Below are 21,344 nucleotides of genomic sequence, written 5' to 3' on the forward strand. Positions count from 1 at the left end.
AGAACAAAATGCAATCTTCTTTTAATATATGTATATCTACATCTTATACACTAAAATTAGTAAAACAAAATACATATAAGATGAAAAAAGGGATGAGGTGGTGGAATTAGGACAAGGTGTAAAGACTCGTTACATCATTATCAATTATATATATATCTAATACTATATCAATATACATATATATATACATACACATATCTACTAACTTATATATAGCGATATTTAACTACATATATATATATAGATATCCTTAGAATAAGGGAGAAGAAAACAAAAGAGAGAGGACGTGGTGAGAGGAGAAAAAGTGGAAAAGAATAAAACAAAAAAAACAGAAAATAGAAGAAAACAAGAGAGAGAGTCGGTGCAAAGAGGAGAAGAAAAGAAAAGAAAGAGAAAGAAGAGAAGGGAAGAGAAGGGAGGAGAGGAGGAGAGATTTTGGTGTTATCTTCCATTATGATTAAGATCAACAAAATTTCTACAACAGATTAGGTAAGTTTTTTTCATCTTCTTGATCAAATTCGTGCAGGAGTTGGGTGTGAATTGGAATTGAGGAAGATACACTAATAAAGATGGAAGGAAGACATTAGCATAGGCTCTGTTTTCAAATAGCTTCTGTAAATCGTGATTATCTTGAGATATTCCGGTCCATATTTGGTGATTCTTGCTTCTGTGCAACCCATACGATGTCTATTAAAACTTTATAGTTTAGCGGAAGCTAATCGGTCGTTTAACAGGTAAAGATCAAAACAAACATTCTGTTGCTCTATTTCTATTGAAAATCAGACAAAGTGCATTTAAAACCTTTTAAGTTGAGATATACTGGTTCAATCTGCATGATCTTTTTGTAAAATGAAACTAGACATAGAGAAGATTATATTCAGAAAATATGGTGATTTTTGCAAGAGTCTATCAGTTTCTAGAGAATTTTAAAACAATAGATCTGAATCTGTTGCAGTCTAAATTAACTAGGTTGTATTAGAACTTGAATAACTAATTATATATGCATCCAATTTGTGTGATTCTTATTGTAATTGAAACTAGAGACACATGAAAATATATGATGTAAAAGTTGAACCTTATCAATTGTATTTCTGTCTGAGGAAAATTTACAAGTTAAGACAGAGATTTTGTCAAGGAGATTTAAGTAGATGACAAAGATAGATTTTAATAAATTAATTCTCAGGATTTAAAATACAAATTATACACCATTAGAAAGCTTATTTTGTCTAGTATATTATATTAAAACAGTTTTTAAAGTTAATGATCATAAATAAAGTTATGATTTAATTAGTGATCAATGCCCGTAGTGTGAGGAGTATAGATTTAGGGGCGGTAAGAGTAACATTTAAAAATATAAGCATTGGTTTTAATACATCCACATATATACTGATGGAGAGATAATCAAGTCTACCTTAGTAGATAAAATCGGAAGAAAAATCTAATGTTTGTAGAAGGAGATATTTAGAGATTAGTGAGAAGTGTACAAATATAATCAAATGCTTTATGAAAAACTATAATATTATTGACCCCATGATTATAATATTTTATAATTTATTATAGGACACAAGATCAACGTTCAAAACGCAACACGATATTATACTAGTTAAATAGTTGAGAAAGTGAGGTAAGTATAGTTAATTGGATCTATATATATATGTATTTACTTATCTATGTGTGAACTTGATCAGAAATTGTCCTGTACTTATCTATATAATTGCATTTTTCGTCCTGTATGTATAGGGGTATGGAAAATTTGTTCCTCTAACTTTCGCGGTGGCAATTTTGGTCCTTCAGCCCATTTTAGGACCATTTTGCCCTTCTAGTGAAAAATGAACCTTAGCCCCTATCATGCTTCAAGTTTGGCCCAACATGCTTCCGAAATAAACTAAGCCCTCATAAATTCATACCTTTTTTCGACCGCCTTGTTCCCGGGTATTCCAAGTCCTCGGTTTTACGGACATCTTCCAACCACACTACCGCAGTAGATGGTTCGCAAGTACTTGGCTCCTTCAGCAACAAATAGCACAGCCCTATTTCGTTTCCTACCTTAGTGCGTGAAAGGGACTCCAATATGGGACTTAATAAAGTTTTGGATAAACAAGTTGAACAGAAGCCTAACTTTTTATTGAAGAAATATAGGAAATATTACATAGATATTATTCCTCCGTTGGAGGAGACAACTGTTTTAGCCTCTCATGGTGTAGAGGATTTGACTTGTTGGGGAAATCCCCATAAACTGAAAATTTAAAATATTACAGAAGATTAAAAGACTCAGATCTATAATGCTTTGAAGAGTAGGAGAAGTTTTTTCTGATGATCCCCTTCTACTTCATTACCTCATTATTTATAGGTGTCCGCGGACTTCAAACTCGGACTCCAACTTAATTTTTGATGACGTCATTGCTTCCGTCATCATCTTGTCTTTTTCAAATGGCGTCATTGCATACGTCATCGCCCCATCCTTTCCAACTGTCTTCCTTGTTTTGACTGTTGGCTTTTGTTGTTTTCTATCGACAGTCTTATCCTTTCGACCTTGTACATTGTTTAACTTTTACCTCTCTTGGTAAAAATTTTTCTCTTTCCCTTGTCTTGGTCTGGTTCGGGTTTATTTTTCGTGACCCGAATCTTTGTCCCGAACAGGGGCTTTTCTTGTTTCTCGCAGCAAGGGCACAGATGGTTATGCCATTGCCCAACATGCAACATGATGCACGTCTTCATCCTTGTGGCTTCGGTTGCTGGCAGCTTATTTTCCCAGATTAACATCCTCTTTTTTCCGAATAAGCTTTCGACAAATTCCGTGCTTTTTCCTGTCATGGAATTTAACAGGAATGATCCATTCACTTTGTTTGAGAAAATCTTGAATGGATACTTGACTTTATCCATCTCTGTGAGACAGACCCATAGTCCCCAAGCTCTCCTGGTAAAGATACTATCTTTACTAATGGCTGATACCAAGGGAGCTTCTCCTGAGGCAGCTTTGATTTTGTTGAAAGCTACCATATCTGGTCTCTGCAGCTTCATGAAATGGAATGCTGGCTGAGACCCCTTTCCTGCAGTTTCTCGAGCTACTGAAACAAATTTTATTTCCGGAACATCGCCTCTCTTCAAGTGGGGGTTGTTTTGCCATGAATGAAAGACCGTCCCACTAATCCACTCCGGAAGTTTTGAAATTTTCGGAAAACTTGGTATGAACTGAAGTAAGAGCTCCAAAATCATACCATTCTCTGACATCTTCTGGTTTAGACCCTTCTAACATCCAGACTCTGTTATATTTTCCGGATGTTTTGATAATGGTCTTGCCTGGGTTGACTCCTTTGTGGGAAATTAATTTTTCCCACATACGCTGATAATCCTGCCAAGTAGAAGAAGATATTAATTCGTTAGTATCAGCCTTAGAGGTGCCTGTCATTGGCCTAAGGCTAATCTCTCCCTCTTTAACTCCAGAGGTGCTGGGTTGACTTGAACCTACAGGAATTGCACTTCCTGTGATTCAATTGTTGCTGTTTCACCAGAGTCTGGTGATGGCCTTATGCAATCGGTACTTGAATCCGACGCTACAGGTGTAGAGCCCTGTACTCTAAAAGCATGTTTTGGGTCATGCTCCCTCAACTCGTGAGTCATCCCCGAAGGTGATGCCTTCCGAATTGGTTCTCTTAAGTCGTTCCATAGTGAGGTGGATGCTAATAAGGAACTCCTTATTGCGACCTGGACAATGTCTAGATCGGCTCTTTGAATTTGTCCGGCAACTTGGGCGTTTACCGCTACCTATCCGAACTTTCTGTCAAGCTTCTCGAGGTTTTCCCGAAGGTGCCTGAGTCTCAACATGATGGAGTTTGCTTCAGATGCCTCCATCTCTCGTCAGGAAATCTGCAAGAATATTTTCATGAGATTTTATAACGACAATATTATAACAATAATATTGGCATTCAGCTTGCCATCTGATAATACGAGCTTTCTCTATTTTTTTACTCTAATTTATTCTTTAAGAAAGCTTTGATATTAGTATTATCAACTTTTAAAGTGAATTCTTTAGCAAGTAAAAATAAAGGCCATTTCTTGAAAGCCTTTCAAACGGCAAAGAATTCTTTCTCGTTTATGTACCAAACTTTGGCTTGTTGTTCTGAGAACAACCCTCCGGTATATCTACAGGGTTCTTCCCCTGTAGTCGTCTTCTTCATGAGCACCGTTGCCCATCTGTAGTCATTGGTGTCTGTGTAGACTACCAATTCATCCCCATCTTGTGGTATAGCAAGCTTTGGAAGGTTACTACAAACTTGTTTTAGCTCACGAACCCTTTTGGTGTGGATTTCTTCCCATTTCCACTTTAAACTCTCCGTTTCTTTCAAAAGTGGTTGGAAATCCTTTCTGTATCTTGCGAGATCCTTAATGAAGATTCCTGCAAAATTAACAGCTCCCAAGAAGCTTTGCAATTGCTTCTTGTCTTTGAGTACATCTGGAAAATTGCGGATTTTCTCCATAATATGATCCTGCAACTCAATCCCTGTTTCATCAATAAGGATTCCTAAAAATTCAATCTTATTAACTGCAATAGTGGCTTTATTTTCATAAAGTACTAATCCTTCTCTATAGCATGCATCTGAAAATATTTCAAGATGTTTAATATGTTCTTTCATATTTTTGGATACAATTAGTATGTCGTCAATATAGACAAAATGGAACTCAAAATAATCTTTGAAAAGATTATCCATTTTTCTTTGAAATATCTGGGGCGCATTAGCTAAACCCATTGGAGCACATTCCAAATATATTGTCCCTATGGTGTGGAGAATGTAGTAAATTTCTTTGATTCAGTCTCCATCTTAATCTGATAAAACCCAGATTTGCAATCGAATCTATAAAACACTTTTGCTCCTTTAATGCAATCAATTAAGTGTTCTCTACTAGGAATGTAATAACCATCAAATTCTAATATCTTATTAATACCTTTATAGTTAATAACCAACCTGGGTTTACCTCTCTTTATTTCACCATGGTTTCTTACCAGAAATCCAGGGCTACTGTAGGTAGAGACTCCGGTTTCAATGAGTCCAAGACTGATATGCTCTTTGATTATCATCTGCATATCCTTCTTATCCTCCATGCTCATCTGGATAGGTTTGTATCGAACATACTCGTATTTGCACTCATCTTTGATCTTCATAGTAGCTTCAATTTTGTTCCTATTCCACCAAGCCAGAGGATTTTCACTGAAGTTCCTCTGAATAAGCCTCTTGACATTCTCAAGAGAACGCCTGCTTTCTTCGCTGATGTCTAGTGATTTTATGTTCAGTAGTGCTTCTTTAAAGTTCAGAATTTCCTCCTCCGATTCCTTATAGAAGCTATCGCTGTCTACGAGTCCCTACTGCCTGAAAGACAAAAGGACCTTACCAAATTTCATCTTATCCTGCATTTCTAGATGAGTTAATCTGGCATCAAAATCACCACATTTGCTGCGAAATTTTATTGGCATTATCCTATTAAATGACTTTTCTCTTCGCAACACCTGTATCTCACTATCACAATTAGTAGTAAAGATTAACAGATTCCTCTAATTATCCTGCATATATCTTACAAATGGTTGAATGAAATTGTTACCTAGCAAGATATCGGCACCTGTATCATGAAAATATATAGGAGGTATTTTTACCCTAAACCATGGTGATCCAAATGCTCCTCCAATCATGATTTTGGCTTCTCGTATTCCCTTATTGAGTATCAGGATTTTTTGCGAAAAATCCCTTCCTGCGATAACGGGTAAGGTTTCCCTTACTTCCTTAGGAAAAACTCCAGGTTTTGCCGTGCAAATTTCTGATCCTGAATCAATATAAGCTGCAAAATATTCTGTCTTATATTGATCATACAAAATACCAACATATATGTATATGGAAAAGGGACTCGTCATTCAATCCTTATAGTAACACCATCAAGACTGAATTCCATTCCGTTACCTTTTCTTCCCCATGGTTTATGATATTCGAGGAAACTTAACCCCAAAGTCATACTCCCATTTTCTCGTCCTGCAACACCTGCTACTAAAATTTTATGGCCTGCTATTTCTAGCATACCCTCATATTTTCCAACAACAAGTTGCTGCAAATGATATGAGTCATCACAAGGAAAATAATTCTCTTTCTCAGTGATGTCAAATATAACTTGTATTTCTTTCCATCCTTCGGGGCATCTAAGTTTTACGTTATCTACCCTAATCTCTTGAGGAGTTAAAGCTTTTAATAACTCTTTCTCCTTTCCTTTGTAGCCTATAATCTTATCTTCCGAAAATGACATCCGACTACTAAACTCAGTCCTAGAGCTAAGTGTCCGATCTAAGACTGGGTGATCTTTTATAATAATATCAACACCACCTATTCTAGGTATCCTAATAGGGTCTGGTGTCATTACCTTTTAGCGCACTCCTTGAAAATTTTAGGAATCTCAATACACTCATTCCTAAGAAACAAATTTGAATGATGGGTATTGGAAAGGGCATATGCAAGTCTATAGGTTATAGAATACGGTCTATTTCCTTCTTTCATTAGATCTTTTCTTTTAAAATCTTGATGAAGGGTTAAGACTCTACTGAAATCTTGGTCTGCTAGGTTGTATGCAATCCTAAGATGAATGTCAAACATCAATTTTCCTGCATACAAATTTCCTATCATTGTTCCAAGACAACCATCTCTTAAGTTATTGATTCTTCTATCCATTATCAATAAATGTATTTCTGAATCAATTCCTTCTTTAAAAGTTGCTTTTATTACTACTTCAATAGTCCCTATATGGATCCATTTCATAGTAATAGCTACTTATTCTCTAAGCTTACTCAATTCTTCAAGAATTTCTTCTTTAGGAATTAACTGCACTTCCATCATATTACCAGTAAGTTCCATGGGTATAGCAAACTCACCTGAACTTACTTTGTAGATTATGTGATGCTTCCTTTGTTTCAGTCCTATCTGGTTTAGGACTTTCCCCAATTCTCCAATCCTAAATCCATCGTATGGGCTGAGGTTGGAATCATGTCGTATGATTCTTTCCATGGTTTTGTTTGACACCGTCATTCTAGAAAAGAATCCTGATAGGCTTTCAGAAGTTTGAAGCCTATCTCCCTCGTTGTAATTATTCTGACTCGGTTGAAGATCCATCTGAATCAGTCTCTATTTCCTCTTCACAGACGCTTTTGTCTGAATGAAGATCTTCGAATTGATAGATAGGTACCAAATCGCCCTAGTATACTACATCTAGGATATCATCCGTGGCTTCAAATTTTCTCAATTCACCACGTTTGCACGGGCAGTCGGGAGATATATGTCATTTTGCTCCGCAAGTCCAGCAATTGCAGTCTTTAAAACTTTCATTGGCTCGGGTATGGGCCCGTCTGAAAGTTCTTCTTGTAGGGGTTCTTCTAGTGGATCTTGCATCTGTTCGTCTAGATCCTTGGTATGAAACCCTTGCTGGTCCTGTTCTCTATCCAAATTTATATGTTCTGGCTTTGAACTTGGACCACCATGATCTCCGTCGGGAAAAGGTTCTTCTGAAACTCCTAGGGTAGGAGTCACTATTATGCTTCCTCCTTTTCCTTGGCTCACTTGATTCTCCTATAATAGTTAGAAAATCATTGTTATCACAACAGAGAGGGGTTCGTTTGATTTTACCTCTCAGTCTTTTCATATTCTTTTGGATGGATGCTTGATAACACCAATCCTTCAGTTTGTCTTTAAGGAAAGACATTCTTCGCGCCACTGAATCTAGTTGTCCTTCAGGTACTTTGTATGATTGGATCAACATTTCCCTCCATGGACTGCATATCTTTGTGAAGAACATTGGAGCTGCTACTTCCGTTGCTACTCCACTCTGGAAAAAGTACTTGCGAAACCAATAGATGTATTCATCTACTGCGCAAACACTTCTAAGTTCAAGGCTGAAGAGCGCATGTGCATATTCTCTAGCCTTTTCTGCTCTACTTCCTTCGAAATATCTATCTCCGATGAAGTGTATCTTGATAAGTCTTCCTAGCCGGTCTGCTATCGCACCTTTTGAGTCTCCGGCAAGAATGTTGGCTTTGCTATCTTCTGGGGTATTATCCCATCCGATCTTTATCGATCCCTCTAAGCTCAATTCCGCAAGCTTTATGAAGTTTTCTTTGTCGAGTTCTAAGGTAGTTGCTGCTATCTTGATGGCTGCAACCCATTCGTCTATCAATTTCTCGGTATTTCGGAAATCGATAATATCCAGGTTCAGTATAACGCCATATGGATGTAAGGGCTAGAGCATAGTCCTTGCCCAAGGTGTATTCTCCGGCACTCTTTTTGGATTTCTTCCTGAATTTTCCTTTAGCTTGGTTCCCACTAACGTTGGAGTGGCATTAGTGTGGATCTCCCAAAGGCGTCCCTGATTCGCTCCTGTCAGGGCTCTCTGGTTGATTTCTCTTCAGATCTATAATTTCTGCCTTCAGATCTATACGACCCTTGTGTAGATCGGGAAGGATCTTAAGGACCTCGTCCACCTTTTGGCTCAAGGATTCTATTTTCATAGGTATATGTATTAACCTATGTCCATAGTCTTGAACCGTCTTTTGTATCTCTCTCAGATCTTGGGAGATCTTTGATGTATCCGGCTCGAGTTCTTTCCAATCAGTCATAATTTTTAGCACTGAAATTATGCAGGAATTTACCCGTTCCGTTTCTCCTGGCTGGGATTCTACCATGAACTTCAGTGGAATGTATACGTCTCACTGTATTTCCTGGTAGTACTTGTCGGACTTCAAAATTTCTCAGCCACTCTTGTTTTTCTTCTGGCATGAGAAGTTTTGGATCAATCCTCTTGGGACCGTTGTCACATTTGTCAAGAATTTCCATGAGAAATTCTCTTCTTTGTATTTTCAGAATCTGGAAATATTCCCTGTTTTCAGAATAACTCAAACTTTTGTTCGGTTCCATTTTCTCTTGGAAAGTCTCCTCCATTAGGGGATAAATAATATCAAAATATAATACAATTATATATTTCTTCAATAAACCTAGGCTCTGATACCATTCTACGCGAGAATGAGTGGAAAATATGCATTAGAATGAAAAATGATTGAGACTGGACTAAACTGCACATTTTAAAGCTAGAAACGGGTAAAATTGTCCAAAAATTGGCCAAATTTGTGCGGAGGACTGAAATTGCGAACTTTTTGAAACTTACTGGACTAAAATTTCCAGTCCTATAGTTACGCGACCAAGAACGCCACTCCCCCTTACTTATAGGACTATTTTTGCAATTACGCCTAACTGAATTATATGGTTGTCTCACGAAATAGTTGTTATGTTTTTTATCTATGATTGTGTGATACATATGGTGAATAAAGTTGAATTATGGAGATTGATTGTAACATTCTTCTAATTGATTGATTTCGTTTTTGAATGAAATTGAATGATGGAGTTGTCGTAAATGATTGGGATACGTTTCTATTTAGTGATTAACTGAAGTTAAATTATGAAGTAGTCATTGTACAGATGATACACTAAGATAAATATCGAACGGAGTTGAATTATGGAGTTAAAACATGAATGGATTATTGATATGAAAAGATAGTTTACCTAATCTGGGGCATATTCAATGGTTTACGATGATGTGATGTGATTGATGACAAGCTGTCTATGTTGTCATGATGATGCGATATATGATATGAGAAAAATGAATATATAGCTAGGTACCGTGGTGCAAAGGGTACCAAGATATTTCGGGTAGCGAGAAATATCCTATGTTGTTAGCTACACACTGGGATGGTGTGGGGGTGCCATGACCTATGTGATGTCCTATGCTGGGATTGCTATACACTTAGCCAGTGTGGAATATCACATACGATGAGTATTCTGTGTTGTTGATTGTATGACATTGACTGAGATGATGAGAGCTAGCAAAACTATTGAATATGATTCAGTTAGGCTAAGCGGGGTCCAAAGGAGATAATTAATACTTAAGAGAATTAAACTTTAATGATATACGATCATGTTGTGAATAGTATTTGATTCTGATATTGATTTCGCTTGACTATTGGCATTATTAATTCATGATTTCATGCAATTGTGTGACAAGTATCCATTAAATGGTATTGAAATTGCAACTTCGTGACTATAAAAAGAATATTGGTTGATTGTGGTCGTGGAATGAAATTTGATTTTATGTTATATGTGCCTATATATGTGTATATATATGGGCTAATTAGATAATACTTACTGAGTTGGCAACCAATAAAATTTGCAATGTTTTTTTCAGGAGATAGATCATAAGGTAGTTTGTTAGCCGTATAGGTGGGTCAGCAGTGCCATCTTAAGTCGGGAGCTCTAGTTTCATAGATACAATAATGTTATACCAAAATTTTATTGTACTATTTTATACATTTGAGGTTTATATAAATATTAATGAAAGATGATTTATCTTATTGAGATGAATATGAGTTTGTTATGGGAATTGAATGTGGTTACGGAAGGGGTGTCACATTTGGGTAGTATTAGAGCAGGTATAGGTTACTGAGATGAGTCTAGGGATTGAAGGATGATTTGTTATGAGCCACATGTTGACCCAATAGTTAGTAAGGACAAGCCGGTAGAATCGATAGGGGACACGATTGTACTTGCAATGCAAGTGGAGTAGATCTAGAGTTAGAAGATGTACCAACTTATTTTTGGTATATAAACCTATGTGTATATACTGTAGTGATGACTTGATGGAATTTGATGTAAAATTTATCTGAGATAGATTTACTAGTGCAGAATAAAATTTTATGACTGCTTTATAAAGTCAGGGGACGACCATCTTTTTGCATAATGTTAGAGGTTACAAAACACATTACCTATATTTGTCTGTTACTATTTTCATATGGTTTTTGTAATGATGTGAAATATTTGTAACGGCTCACGGGAAGAATGTGAAGCTGTTAGAATGACCATGAGAAAAGCTGCGAGAAAGTGTATGTTGAAAAGGTGCTACAAAAACCGCGTGAATATGGACAGCTTCTTTTACCAGATAGTATTACAAAATCTGTTCCAATCTTGTGCATTAACGGATACATTTTTTAACGGCTACTTTTCGAAGGCTCTATTTTTCGTTCAGAAGGCCGTTACAATAGCCTGTACAAAAAAGCTTATATAAATGTGTGTTGCAAGTTGTTTTCTTTACATTTCATTTGTTGTAGAATTGCTTACTAAACAAATAAATTCTCAATATCTCTCTGATTTTTGTGCATATACACTTGATTAGGTAGATTATTGCTTAACTTTTGGAATGGAAACTGTTGATCTATTGAGTTTGTTGACCAGGTAACAATGACTAATTTAACCCTTTTTGTTAATTAAATTGTAGTTTACTTATTTCAGTTTTATGATTTTTTGATCTTATATGTTATGTATTCTTAATTAGTGTAATGTAATATTTATAAATTTATAGGTCGAATTATGTAATTATATATATATGTATGAATATGCAGTGATATATCATCATGTTACGACAACTGAGGAGATGGATGTAAGATAGGAACCTCCAAGGGAGGGCAGGTCTTATACCGGAGTTTGAGGATGGGGTTAAAACTTTCATAGAATGAACTAAGTGTCAGTGTGGACATATGTATGGAGGCAAAATTAGGTGTCCTTACTGAAAGTGCAAAACACAAAATTCAAAACACCCGACGATGTCAGTTATCACTTGTATAAGGGGGTTTATGCCAGAATATTATAATTGGATATCGCATGGTAAGGAGAGGGTGCAAGAGTACTTTTATGCTGTAACTGCCCCTCCAGTGCAGGAAGACCGAACCTCAATTGCTCATGAGGAGGGTAACATTTGGAACATTTCGTTTCTGAGCAGAAGAATCGTTTTCAAATAGTGTTCGATCGATTACATATTAATCAATATTTGATTGATTGGTCTGAGGTTATCGACAAAAAGTATTTCTCTAAGCCACTTCGTTTCCAATTTTAGAGTTCTCAACAACAAACCCCTTCCCTTACCCCTCTATTCTAAATTCATAAAACATTTTGTATAGTGGATTGTATACCTACTATTAGAATCATATGAGCTAATAATCTTCGATATGCTCATATTGGTAGATGTTATTGTTGCTGTGATCAAAGAAGCAGTACCAAATATACCCTTAGAAAAATCAGAAATAGTCTGAGCTATAATTGTTCGTACCTGTAAAGAACTTAAACGTGACAGCAGTATGATATGATGACAATGCTGCAGTTGTGATTGATCAAGAAGGAAATCGTTAGTGGTCCACCGGCTCATAAAGTCCTAGAAGATGCTTGGGGCTCTTTAGCTATCTATAAGGCAGCTGAGAAGACTCTTATAGGACAGATAAAGCTCTTTAAGCAGGAACTCAATAGCTCAATAACTCAAAAGACTAGCTCATAACTCAGAGCTACTAACTCCAACATTGAGCTCCTAACTCATAGCTCAGAGTCTATAGGGGTAAGATCAGTAGAGCCTTACTGCATTCCTTCATAAACTCAGGAATGCTCGGCTCGGTATTAGAGCAATAGCGCCCTTGCTCCATTCCCTCCTTGCAGGATGGTTTGGTATTTTGATGATCCCTACCTTATTGACCGCAACTTCTGTATTTATTATTGCCTTCATTGCTGCCCCTCCAGTAGATATTGATGGTATTCGTGAACCTTTTTCTGGATCTTTACTTTACGAAAACAGTAATTATTCTCACTGGGTTGATGAACAACAGATGGATTGGGGTAGAGGATGATTTTTGGTGCAGCAGGGCCGAGTTATTTTTCTTCTTACCACAATGGTGTGCCTGATGATGATATAAAGTCCTACCTATTAGTATCGGTCCTAGTTCATATTATTACGATAGTGGCCCCTATAGTTCTGTGTCAGGATTGGCAAACCGATTTTACGATGCTGCCGACCAACTATTGTGGAACGGTTTCACCGGAGCTCAATTAGCATCTATTGCTGAGTTGGTGAATATCATGGCGGACGGAAATATTTCTAATTGATCATACGATCGAACATCCCAATAGGCTAATAAAACATTGCCCCCCTCTCGTCACACCCTGCCGGGAGTTTACTATAGTACGAAGAAGTTGATAAAAGATTTAGGTTTACGCGTTCAGAAGATTGATGCGTGTAAAAATGATTGCATGTTGTACTAGAAGGACGATGTCGATTTGAAATACTGCAAATTTTGTGGAGACGCTACATACAAGGCAACGTGGAAGCATGACCCCCGCTGCAAGAAGTCCCCGTATGCAGTTCTTAGGTACCTCTCGCTTACCCCCATCTGCAAAGGTTGTATGCTTCGACAGCAACTGTGGAGCACATGACGTGGTATGCCACACATCAGACCGAGGAGGGCTTAATGTATCATCCTTTCGACGCAGAGGCTTAGAAGCATTTTAGCAGGACATCCCGATTTTGCAAAAGAACCGTGTAATGTTCGACTGGACCTTTGAATAGACGGTTATGCGCTGCACGGCCAGTACGTTCGTACTTATTCATGCTGGCCCATTATCATTACACCATACAATCTCCACCCGGGTATGTACATCAATTCTAAGTACATATTTCTTACGATGGTGATCCCTGACCCTTCTAATCCGAAATATCTCATCGGTGTGTACATGGAACCTTTGATCGAAGGATTATGACAATTGTTGCAAGTGGGTGTTCAAGTATGAAAATGCCACAGACAAGGCATTCATTATACCAGCGGCGTTAATGTGGACAATGAATGATTTACCTGCCTATGGGATTGCGTTTGGGTGGAGTACCACCAGTATTATGGAGTGCTCGATTTATATGGATGACATACAGGCATTCTATCTACAGCACAGTAGGAAGACGTGTTACTTTGACTGCGACAGACATGAAAGCACCACGAGCAGCGAGTGAATCATCCAGGGAACGCAAAAGTGGAAGCAGCGATAATAAAATGCGTAAATTGAAACGGAAACGCAATAGAATCATAATTTCAAAGGGTGCACCTTGGAGTTTTCGGGCGTTCGATGTAGTTAATAAATAAACGACAATAAAATTAACAGGGCTAATAGTTGAACAAAATATGAGATGTACTAAACATAAATCAAGAATTACCTCTTTCTTTGATTTACTTCGAACCACCTTCGTTTGATCCGTTCACTCAAGACGTCAACATAGAAGCCCTATAAAGTTGCGTCCACACCACATTGGAATTTGGGATCCCTCAATTCTCTCTGCTAAAAGAAAATTAGGGAGAAAACAGACCAAGTGTGTATGAGAGGAAGAGGGGTGGCCAAGTGGAGAATTAGAGAGTAGGAAATTATTTTTGTGTATGTGTATTCATTCATTCATTAGTTATTCTAAATAACTAATACACATATATATACCTTGAATGGATGTATTAAAATATGTCTAGGTTCATTTAACCATCCATAAGGTAATTAAATCTTTTATTCCAAATAAAGGATGACTAACATGGCACTTTCCAAAAGTGATTTTGCTAGTTAATAATTTCATTTTCTAACAATTTCCACCAACTTAATTAATGGGCTTGGGCTGATTTTAATTAATTTTACAAGACCCAATAAATCTTAATTAAAGTCCACTTAATTAAGTCCATCATATATTTAATCCAATTAAATATATGAGCCCAAAAAGTCTTTATTAATTCACAAGTCCAACTTATTAAATAATAAGGGCAAGCCCAATATAAATTAATCCAATTAATTTATCCTTGGCCTTATCCATCCAATGGATCTCTCTCATATATAAGTAATCCAATTTCTTATGAAATAATATCTCAATTAATTCCTCGTTTCTTCTTGGTGATTTGTGTTTTACTCTTTAGGTTCACCTTTCAGCTAGACTTAGGCTAGTGTTCAATACTATTAGTAATTAAATCCAATTTAATTAATAATTCTCGATTAATCCTCGATCAAGAAAGCCCTTCATGGGTGTCCGTTTAGCAACGGTCCATGGCACTAGAGACTAGGCAAATTTCCGTGTGAACTTTTAGGCTCCCGAGTTCATACGGTACGGTCCTTCCGCCTACCGCCTCCCAGCTTTAGTCTAGGGCATGGAATTGGGTATCGATTCCCATCCTAGAGTAGGCGTATATGCTTAATGAGATCGTGTTATGCCAAATTGCTCGATAAAGGAACCTCTTTTTCCTATTCGACCAATGACTGTGGCCACAGCTTTATAGAGCGTTAACGTATCTCCAAGTGCATAGGAGATACCTCTGTCATATTTTAATAGGGGACGGATCATCTTCTTGGAATTCACCATCCACTCCGACTGCACTAGACAAGGCTTATGATGACTATGTTTGAGACACGATCACCTCTCGCACAAATCTAAGATACAGTTATTGCATGCTAGTGACTGCCATGATTCCTCAAGTCTGAGGACTACTCCCGTACTATCAGAGCCGGGGACTCAAGTTATACCGACCAAGCCTCCAAGAATTCCATATGACGATCCTCGTGAGTCAGTTCAGTCGATTCGACACCTAGCCAATCGACCCATCAAGATCGCATAGACGTCCTACGTCTGTTGCCGATGGAACACGTCACTCATCAAATGAATGTGACTCTTAATGCAAGTTTCAGTAGGACTCTCGATGCCCAATCTCAAGGTCTTCAACTTGGAACATTTCAAACCCAACCCTAAATAGTTGGTTTTATTTTCGCCATCCAATGCGTAGTCCAACTATTGCACGGTTGTTAAAGTGGTTGTGGGCATCTGTTGTGACGTCCAAGCAGTTCTTGATGTAATTTGGTAAGCACAATACATACGTGCACTGATGACAAACTCTTACCATATTCATCGGGGCAACATCGCTTAAATAAAGATTGCTTGAATGGTTCTCAAAACTGCCAATCCAATTGGCTTTTGGTCACCCATTCCAACAAGACAGTTTCTCCTTGAACGCCATCCCTACCGAAGGAACAAGAAATTCTTCACAAAGAATTATGTGGAATATCAGGTTGTATGTCTAAGGCTGACAGGAGAGCAGATTCGCGATTGGGTTGCTGACAATCCTATAGTTGAAATACCGTTGAAATACCCTTCCGGCTATGGTAGCGAGCACAAGTGGACAAAGAAAAGCATCTTTTAGGATCTTCAATACTGGGCAACGCATCTGATCCGACACAACCTTGATGACATGCACATTGAAAAAAATGTATTTGACAATATATTCAACACCATGATGAACATAAAGGAAAAGACGAAGGATAATTTGAATGCACAGAAGGACTTGAAGAACATCTGTTATCGGCCAAAGTTGGAGTTGGATGAATAGAGATCGAATGCTATGCCTAAGCGGTCTACACCCTTACAAAGGAGCAGAGAGGAGGATATGTGAATGGATTTGTGGTTTTAAGTTTCCCGATGGATACACGTCTAACATTGCCTGCTGGGTCGACATGAGGAGTTGAGGATGCACGGCATGAAGGGCCACGACTGTCACGTATTCATGTAGAAATTGATCTTAGTTGCCTTTCGTGAGATGCTTTTCGAGCATGTATGAAGTACATTAATTGAGGTGAGTCTTTTATTTCAGAGCATATACTCGACCATGCTTGATTTCACCAAGCTACGTGAGTTAGAACATAGTGTCCCGTCATAATGTGCAACCTTGGGAAGATATTTCCTCCAGCATTCTTCAACTCAATAGAGCATTTCATTGTTCACCTGCCATATGAGGCTCGCATAGGGGCCAGTGCAATACAGGTGGATGTACCCCTTTAAAAGGCTCCTACGTGACTTGAAGAAAAAGGTGAAGAACTAAGCACATGTCGGGCATCCATTGTCGAGGCATATATTGTCAAAGAAATCGGATTATTCTCTTCACACTATCTTAAGTCAGATGTCTATCATAACGAAGCATGCCTCGTATAAAAGATGATCTCACGAGCAACGAACACAGAATCCAAATGTCTATTTTCAACCACCTTGGCCGAGCCAGGGGCCTAAAGAAAAGATGACTCAGTGGATCAGAATGCCACATAATTTGAGACATATATGCTGACCAACTGCGAAGTAGTCACGCCATATTATGAGTAAGTTGTTATTTTTCAACTTCGCAATTTTAATATACATGTTAAGTGTATATATGTATTTATATATTAACTGAATTTCCAAATAGATAGTTCTTGAATGAACTGTACCAGCAACACTATTCGAACAACTAGTATCGACTGATTTCAAGAATTGGTTCAAAAGACGTGTAAGTTTATGCATTTTTTAGTATACAAATGATTGTTGTGCTACATAAAATATTGTATAATATATGAACGTGTAGGTTTATTCCCGAGTTAAACTACACAGAACACAAGCCCTAAAGTGTCATTATTGAGGTCCAGTGCATAGGTTACGATGTTCAATTGTTACTTTGTGAATGGTTATAATTTCCACACTGAATATCACAGCAATGGCAATTCAACCATAAATTATGGGGTGTGTGTAGAAAGTTCATCGTATACAGATCAGGACGCCGACTTCTATAGGATAATCAAAGAGATCATTCAATTGACATACCCACTTATTCCAAACTTGCACACCATTCTATTCAAGTGTCATTGAGTCGGTCCAATAAGAAGCATGAAGGTACACCTTCGTTATCACCTCGTTGATGTAAACTTTAAAAAGGTGTACCAAAAGGATGAATCGTTCATATTGGCACAACAAGCAGTATAAGTGTACTACACTGAGTACCCAAGTATGAAGAGAGACAAAGCAAATTGGATGGTTGTTTGCAAAATCAAGGTCGGAGAGTAGTTAATGAGTCTCGATGGACTGATATTGCATATCAGCGGAGAAGTCATACCAGTCCCTGAAGGATACGGATAATTAGACGTACGATCTCTATGATCCGGATGGTATACAAATTTTTTTTGATCTTTCGATTGCACAACAGCAAGGTGCAGGTATATCATTGACGCAACATGTCCAAACTGATAATGAAGATGATGAGGATGATGAAGATAGCTTCGAGGACTACAATATTGATGAATATGAGGCTACATAATTTAGTGTTTTGTAATGACATGTTTCAATTTTGCAATAATTTATTAAAAAAGTGTATATTTTTAAAAAAAAAATTATATATTTAGAACGGCCAATTATTAAAAAGACGGTTACAAAGGCCATTACAATGTATGCCGGGAAACTTTTGGCTCCATCTAGAAACATGAGGTGAAATGAACTTTTGTAATGGCCAAATATTAACTTGGCCGTTACAAAAGCCGGTCCACGTAATATTAATAATGGAAAAATAAAAAAAATTGGTGGGATCCATTTATTTTAAATGGCCGTTAATAACTGTTCCAGAACTGGTACTATTTTGAAATTGTAGAATTGTTTAAAAAGTTGTTACAACACTTATCCTATTTAAAATATTTATATTTGTAATTATGATATCATAATATCCGGGCACCCGAGTCATACTAAATTTAAATATATATATAAGGATGTGTCTATTAGATCATATCAAATTATATGATTTAAAATCATATGGCACAATTCAATGATGCACCGTCTTGAATGATTACTCTTATGTTCTAGATATGATATCTTGACATCCGTATACCCAATAAGGCTAAAGTTTTGGCAAATGTATTCTACTGTAAGTATGATCATATATAACGACTTGATCTGAATTTTGACGGCCCAATTAACCCATGCAGTTCAACAATACAAAATGATAGTTACATCAATATAATACTAATATTTATGAATATAAAAATTTATTGCATACTGTAAATATATATCAATATCAACTGTAATTTTTTTTCTATGTATATCAATTGTATTATTCCATATAATGGTTACTTTTCTACAATATTGAATTGTTCAGTACGAATTTTTTTTATTTTTACATTTTAGTGAAAAATAGTACCCTTTTTAACAGCTTTATGAATGCCAGGACCAAAACGACGACATTTTTTTTAATTTGGAAGACCCTTTGTAAGAACTATATTCGTTTAAGTTAAGTACAAACATTATATTTTATAGCTCTCTTTGTAATGGCTTTTTACATGGTTATATGATTGGAATTCCTTTAGACACGACTTTTCACACATTGTAATACCTTCTATATCGGCTTTTGGAACGATCATGGACGTTACAAATATATGTATATATATATATATAAGGGGTACTTAACAGATTCTTCCCCACCGCCGCACTAGCCACCTAAGTCCTCCATCCATTTATTTTTTTTCATAAAATACTAAGTATTTTGATTTGTATGGATTATCTTAAATGTATGTAATTTTTTTAAAATGTATCTATTTAAAAATTTTATGTAATTCCTATAATTTTTTTTATAATTCTCTGTAATTTTGTAAATTTTTAATACATTTCCAAAAATTTTAATAGTTTTAGAAAAAATTAAAATTTTCTGTCATTTTTTTAAAATACTTAGTAATTTTTAAAATTTTTAAAAAGTTGCTGTAATTTTTAAAATTTTTCAAAATTTTTGGTAATTTTAAAGTTCTTCTTAAATTTCTGAAATTCTTAAAATTAGACTGTGATTTTAAAAAAAATTGTAATTTTTTAAAAAAATATAATTTTCTATAATTTTAGAAATTTTTAATATATTTGTGAAGTCTTTAAAACTTTTCATGATTTTTTGTTATTTTAATAATTTTTTGTTATTTTAAAAAATTCTAATAATTTTCTATAATTTTTAAAATATCTAAATTTTTGTGTAATTTTAAAATTTTCATAATTTTCTATTTTTTTTTTAAATTCTATAATTTTTTGGTGATTTTTAAAAAAATTCTGTAAAAATACTTATTTTATGTAATTTTTGCAATTATAAAAAAAAAATTGAACCTTACTGTAATTTAGGAAATATTTGGACCTTAGTGCCATTTTTAGGGAAAAAAAAGATGGACCTTAATATGTAAGTTTAGGATAAATTTCAACCTTAATGCAATTTTTAGGAAAATTTTGGAGCTTTATTCAATTTTTAGGAAAACTATGCATTTTAGGAGAATTAGCCAAAACTGGACCCTAATGTAATTTTAGGAAAGATGTGGACCTTTATGCCATTTTTAGGGAAAAAATGTTAGACCTTAATGCAACTTTTAGGAAAAAAAATTGGAGCTTTATGCAATTTTTAGGAAAATTATGCATTTTAAGAGAATTAGGCAAAAATAGACCTTAATGTAATTTTAGGAAAAATTTTGAGCCTAATTCCATTATTAGGAAAAAATTAGACCTTAATATGTAAGTTTAGGAAAAACTTCGGCCTTAATGCAATTTTTAGGCAAAATTTGAATCTTAATGCAATTTTTAGAAAAATTATGCATTTTAGGATAATTAGGAAAAAATGAACCTTAATATTATTTTAGAACAAAATTGGACCTTAATGCAAATTTTTAATATTAATATTTTTTAAATTGTAGATCCATGACTATCGGTGATCCGCCTCCTCTGGAACAAGGTTGTGGACAGGGCCGTGGTCGTGAACGTGTAGCGCCCCTACCAATTCTCCTCCTGTTGTTGGTGTGGACCGAAGCCTGTAGCCGTGTCGTTGCCAATTCCTACAGATACCACCACAGCAGGATCACCTGCGGTGTGGCCAAGCAATTCACAGGCCCCGGTCAGGTTATGGGATGCGCCGCCACTGCTACCAGCCACCCAGAGGCAGTATATCAGCCTCTGGGATGCGACATATGTCCGTAATATTTATTTATTAAATTATTTTATAATATTTTAATATTTATTATTTTTAATATTTATTTATTTTTTCAATCCGATCGAAATTTTCACACTGCGATCCATGCTACAGTCAAAATTCGCTTCCTTGGGGGAATATATCCGAATCCCACAGGAGCACCAATTATTCTGATTTAATAATGTAAGGATAAGAATAATATTTAATTTTAAGTAACACTTATATTTTTTTATCTAACATTTATAATTTTTGAATATGTAAAATTTGTAGTTGTCTTACTGGTGGGACTGCAACGACAGGTCGATGTTCAAAGTCGTCAAGTTGCAGGCGAGTAAGTTCTTCCAAAAGTAATAGGTTTTTTATCTAAAATAAATTATATATTTACAAAGAATTCTATTTTTTGTATTTCTTATATAAAGTTGAATATGTACAAAATTATTTAAGAATTTATATTTAATACCATAATTCTTAATAACTAATATCATACATAAATATATAAACATATAAAAGAATATCTAAAAATATAATGGGACGGGTCCAAGTTGGTCCTCGACCGAATTTCATTTTGTTCGTGCCAGCCCGGCCCAACCCCACCAACTTTTGTACCCACCCCCCGCGAATCGGGCCCCCACTGTCCCGGCCCCATTGCCATCTCTACTGCAAAGTTAACACTATATTT

The 21,344-nt window shown here is 36.0% G+C and overlaps 1 long non-coding RNA gene across 1 annotated transcript; it reads left to right on the forward strand.

Moving 5' to 3' along the window:
• The first annotated feature begins 253 nt into the window (after positions 1–253).
• LOC105173351 (uncharacterized) lies at positions 254–21,115 on the forward strand. The gene is made up of 5 exons (XR_016062844.1): positions 254–489; positions 11,242–11,300; positions 20,394–20,665; positions 20,780–20,848; positions 20,936–21,115. It is a non-coding gene; the product is annotated as an uncharacterized LOC105173351 (long non-coding RNA).
• The last annotated feature ends 229 nt before the right edge of the window (positions 21,116–21,344 follow it).

The sequence above is a fragment of the Sesamum indicum genome, linkage group LG11 (genome assembly GCF_026168435.1).
Source record: "Sesamum indicum cultivar Baizhima isolate 11 linkage group LG11, ASM2616843v1, whole genome shotgun sequence".
NCBI classification, from domain to species: domain Eukaryota; kingdom Viridiplantae; phylum Streptophyta; class Magnoliopsida; order Lamiales; family Pedaliaceae; genus Sesamum; species Sesamum indicum.